Consider the following 6055-nt stretch of genomic DNA (forward strand, 5'->3'; position numbering starts at 1 on the left):
AAATAACTAGTGAAATTTAAAAACACAGGGTCCCACTATATAGCCTCAGCTGGCCTGGAACTCTCTGTGTAGGCCAGACTGACTTCAAACAGAGATCTGCCTGCCTCTGCCTCCTGAGTGCTGAGATTGAAGTTGCTGCTTAAATTTTTTTAAATCACAAAAATAAGTGAACATAAACTGCATGTTTTACTGTTTAAAATGTATCCAAAGGATTCTAAACAGCATGTTAATGTACTCTTTTTCTTTTATATTTCCATTCTTATTAACTCATCAAACTTTTGTTAGTGCCTAGGAGGACATCTCAAAGCTGAATATGAGTCCTTGAATCGGATCCCTAAAACTCCCCCCAAACCGAACAATAGCCCCATTAACATTTTATTAAAATCTTCTACTGTCTCCCCACTCATATCTTCCCACAGCAAAATTATGTGTATACACTGAATACTAATGTTTTCAAGCTTCTTGTGACCATTTTCCACATTTTGAGTTGTCATAAGTATCGTAAGCATATATTTGATCAAAGCGACACACATGTAGCAGCATATATTTGGACAAATTATTGTATATATGGAAATCACCCTTTGCTTGGGCAGGGAGTTCAGCTGGGCTGGGCCTGGGCATCTCTACCCCATCCTGGGTGAGGTTTCCTATCACTAGTTGGAAGCAGGACCCTGAAATTGTCCTAACCCTGTGTCATGATGTGAATGTGCCCTTGGAGAAATATTTCAATGCAAATGAAAACACAAGGATGGAAGATATTTTCTTAAGGCAGCATCTTTCAAATCTATGAACTTTCCCCAAGTTATACAGCCCACATCATGTAATGCTTAGTCACAGAGGTTGCCCCGCCCTCTTTGCCTTATTGCATCACGTGGCAACTCAGTTGAGTTCCTGTCCTTCTCCCTCCCACTGGCAAATATTTAGAAATCACCTGACTTGGGAAAGTATTTGTTATTCTTTCTTCAAAGTAGCTACTCATTCTGCTTTTGGGAAGTACAGTCTTAGTGTGCTCTGGCTGGCTTGAAAAAAATACTATTAAATGGATATCCTAAAAGAAACGATATTTCATCATAGTTCTGGAGCCTCAAATGTCCAAGATCAAAGCAGACAGAACTGGTGTCTGGTAGGAGCCTGCCTTCTGGGCCTTAAATGGTACCTTTTAAGTGGGTCTTCCCAAGAGGGGATGGGCAAGCTAGCTAAATAGGGTCCTATATAAAGCTGCCAGTCCTCTCCAGTGGAGTGCCTCCCTGTGACTTAATCACCTTGATGGCTCCACCCCCTAAATATATCACTTGGGGAGAGGATCTTAGTATATAAAGTTTGGGAGGCAGTCATTCAGACCACTATATATGGCAAAAAAGGCTTTGCTAAGGCTTTTAAGTAGGGAGGTGTGTCTTGGTGAGACTGCTCAGTGGATAGAGACACTTGCTGCCAGACTGCATGAGCCTGATGACCTGAGGGCAATCCCCACAGCCAAAGGAGAGTTGGAAGGAGAGATCTGACTCCACCGAAGTGTCCCTTAGTTTGAATAGGAATGGCCCTCTTAGAGCATATATTTGAATGTTTGGTTATTAGGGTGTGCTTGAGAGGGATTAGAAGGTGTGACCTTGCTGGATGTGGTGGCACACGCCTTTAATCACAGCACTCGGGAGGCAGAGGCAGATGTGAATTTGCATCCCTGTGACAACTGTCCGAACCTAAATGACTTATGTGGGCTCTGTTTCTGTACACGTCACTCAGAAGAGAAGTCAGTGTGCCCGTCTGAACTCAGTATCTATCGTGGATGGTAGACGGCACCAGTGGCTCATGGTGGTCAGTCGCCCTGTCTTTGCTTCCTTTCTCTGTAGATGGTGTTTTCCCCCAGTGTATTGATCCGGGGCTTGATGACTAACAGAGGGATGAGGAGCGTGTGCAGAGCCTGACAGCAGTGCAGGCTTTTAGAGGTCTGTGAGGTCCCACAAGCCCCCTCTGCACCTGCCCTCTGTGTTCTTGCTCTGCCTGGGTGAAGCCCAGCCACTGTCCAGGACAAGAAGAATCTGAAGCTCCTTGCCATCCATCCTCGGCCAAGAGCACAGTCCTAGACCTGGTCTGATTAATAACAATTCATGGAATGGTTTCTGTTGCAGGTCTAGCCTTGGGAAAACTGACCGATACTTTGTTGTGTATGACTTTTAAGCAACAAGAGTTTGTTTACAAATAAGAGCATTCCCACGTTAAAGTCCCGAGGTAATAAGATGGCCAGTCAGTGTAGCAGCCCATCTATGCACGTACTCAAGCTGTCTTGCCCAAACAGGTACACACTAGCACAAATAAGACACCCAAAGCCCAGGAGAATCCACTCACCTGCTACATTCCCACTTGTGTTTTCTGTCTTGGTGGGCCATGGTCTCATCAATAGTAACATTTTATGGGGCCCAGATGTCAACAAAAACTATAAACTGAGAAGGATTCATTATGCAGAAACTTATTCATTTGTGAAGACATAAAAACACTTTATTTTAAAACAGTTTGACATCCAAAGAGTTAAAAAATAAAAAAATTAAAAAATAAAAAAACAAAACAAAAAACCACTGTTTTCCACATACTAGTCCCCAGGTTCCCCTATACTAACAGCCAATTTGCACATAATGAATAAGTGACAACTACTGAAGTTTCAGAAACCGTTTGCCAAATTCAATCAATACATTAAATTTACTATAGAAGATATTTTAGATTTTAAAAAGTATGTCAGATTTTAGCAGGGCCATTTTTGGTCCCCTTCCAGGATGAAATAAAAAACAAAAACAAAAACAAAAACAAAAAAACCTTAAGGGCTGGAGAGATGGCTCAGAGGTTAAGAGCACTGATTGCTCTTCCAAAGGTGATGAGTTCAATTCCCAGCAACCACATGGTGGCACACAATCATCTCTAATGAGAGCTGGTGTCCTCTTCTGGCATGCAGGTGTTACATGCAGACAGAACATTGTATACATAATAAATAAATCTTGAAAAAAAAGAAAAAACTTTAAAAATATATGTAACCCTATTTAAACATCATAAAATGTATACATGCATTGAAACTTTACATGGTACTCCAGAAGCATATATGATTTTTTAAATGTTTTTATTTACTAGTTAAACTTAATTTAAAAATAAAGCCAAAATTGACTTTGATAAAATACTGCAACTCAACTAAGGATCATGCTTAGATTTGGTGTTTTTACATAAGTAAGTTGGTGAGTGTGTGTATGGTATTTCAGAATCCTATCACACACATAGATTTGGGTGTTGGTCACCACAATCAGGCCACAATCCCAATCGGTTACAACGGAGTCACCCTCTAGTTGTCCTTTATAAAAAAGAAAGAAAAAAACCACATTGGTAATATTCTTTTCCAAACCTCACCCCTGGCAAACATTGCTCTATTTTCCTCCCTTTAATTTTGTCACTTGTGGCACATTCTATAAATGGAAGGGCACTATATGTGGCCCTTTGAGACTGGCCTTTTCACTCATCTTGGTGCTCTTCAGGGTTGCTGTGGTCCCTGCACTTGTGCCCCCTTCATGCTGGGGACTCCCCTGTGTGGACATGCCTGTTTATCCATCCACTCACCTGACAGGGACATTCAGGCTGCTTCTACTTTGGGACTGTTATAAAGAAGAACATTCATACAGAGGTTTGTGTGGGAAAGCAAGTTTACATCTCTTGAGGGTGAGAACCCAAGGAAAAAATGGCTGGGTTAATGTAAATGTACGCTTAGCCTCCTAAGAACCCTGCCAAGCTGCTTTTCAGCACACCTGTAATAGTTTACATTCCCAGTAGCTGCAGGTCTTACGTTAAGGACTTTGACCTGTGTTTATCTGCTTATTATACAGAGAAAGTGGGGGCTGGATCTAGTTCCATTTTTCTACCTACTCACTTTCTCTGGCACCACTTGTGGAAGAGTCTACCTTTCCCCCAAGGGATGCTTCTGGAGAAGGGCACCTGCTGCCTTATGTGACCGAGAGCTGTCTCGTCCCTGTTTTCTTCACCACCCCAGTTTGTAAGAAATCGACCCTTCAACTGACGCATTTTCAAAAACTTAATGCTGGTTTTGTTTTGACCACAGAGTAAACACTACACGTTGATGCTGAAGCCAAACTGATGAAACACTCTAAAGCTCTTGTGGACTTTTGACATCTTAGTTTTAAGATTAAAGTAGTATGAAATGATTCAGATGGGGTAAAAATTATCACGCCATATAACCATTATCAACTAAAAATCCCCTCAAACAACTTTATGTGCATCATGAACATTATTTCCAGTTAACAATTTATTTGTGAGTTCAGTACATGTATCTCAATGTTTGGATAATATTTTCAGGGCTAATTTTTTTTTTAAGTTGAGAGGGGTTGGAGAGATGGCTCAACAGTTAAGAAAGCTTGCTGCTCTTTGGAGAATGCGAGTTCAGCTCCCCTCACTTTAGGTGCCTCACAACCACCTGTTACTCCTGTTCTGAGTGTGTCTTCTTCTGGACTCTTCTAGCACTGCACTCACGTGTGCATACCCACATATACCAGCGTACATGTACACACACTTTAAAATAAATATAAAATCTTTAAAAAGACATTAAGAAAGTACAGAACTCGGGCTTGGAGAGATGGCTCAGTGGTTAAGAGCACTGTCTGCTCTTCCAGAGGTCATGAGTTCAATTCCCAGCAACCACATGGTGGCTCACAACCATCCACAATGAGATCTGGTTCCCTCTTCTGGCCTGCAGGTGTACATACAAACAGAACACTATATACATAAATAAATAAATAAGTAAAAGAAAGTAGAACTCACCCTGAGGCAAGGCCATACTACTGGCATCAAGATTGTGGAGATGCAATGTAATTTCTGCATTTTATAAGTTGTCATGAAAACTTTTTCTTTAAGTGAAAATTTCATCTTTATTGTTACTGTAATACAAATGGCAAGGATATAGAGACTTGATTTTCCCTCATGAAGGACAAAATTGTGACAGTAGACAGCTCATCTCTGTGCAGCTCCTGGACAGCTGGTACCCTAGGGCTCCCTGACGTCCATCATGAAAATGTAGTCTTGGGCCTCAGGTGGCATGCTCTCAAGCATTGCTTTCTTCTCGATGGCCCTGTTAGGCTCCCCTGTTGTTAAATCCTATCTTCACTTTGCCTTCAGGCACGTTCATGCTTCTGGAAAGGACCTCCCTTGTGAGCTCATCCGGGCACTGGGTTTCTTGGAAAACGGCCTCCATCTCTTGCACCTGCCACTGTGCAAAGTGGAGCCGAGTTTGTTGCCTCTTGGGCTGGGGTCTTGGAACCTTAGGCCAAGGGAGCACTGGCTCCTCTGGCTTCAGCTCCATGGGCTCCTGGAACCTCTGGTCACCTTCAGGACCCAGGTTGTCATCAGGGTTCATGTGGCCTCCTTGGTTCAGGTTGCCCCGTTGTTTCTCACTGTCATCCAGGCTCTGAGCTTCCTCATAGAGCCATCCTCTTTGTATTTGTGGAGGTGTCCATGGCTGCTGGACTTCAGAAGACTAGAGGCCTGTACTTTGCTGGAGTCTTGGGCAACAGCCTTACCTTGGAAACTTTTTTTTTTTTTTAAATTCTGCTCTTGATAGGATGCAATGGAGGTACATTCATTGACAAAGCTGGTGATCAGCTTCTGGGAATACTTAGGACTCATGAAGGAAAAAAAACAAAACCTCAGATGTTATCTTATTAGAAATCATGGTCAAGAGCTGAGCACAGTGGTGCATGCCTATAGGACTCTGGAAAACAGAGGCAGACAGATCTCTGTGAGTTCGAGGCCAGCCTGGTCTACAAAGTGAGTCTAGGACAGCCAAGACTACACGGAGAAACTCACTCTTAGAAAAGAAAGAAAGAAAGAAAGAAAGAAAGAAAGAAAAAATAAACCATAGTCAAGTTTTCCTATGTGTTTTTAGTATATTTGTGAAGGAAAAATGGGCTGCGGGGTGATGGAGAGACAGCTCAGAAAAGTGCTTGCTGTGCAAACGTAAGGACCCACCTTTGGTCCACAGCACCCATCTGAGAGCTAGTTGTGGTAGAGATGGAGA

The sequence above is a fragment of the Acomys minous genome (genome assembly GCF_964271855.1).
Source record: "Acomys minous genome assembly, chromosome: 16".
Taxonomy (NCBI): domain Eukaryota; kingdom Metazoa; phylum Chordata; class Mammalia; order Rodentia; family Muridae; genus Acomys; species Acomys minous.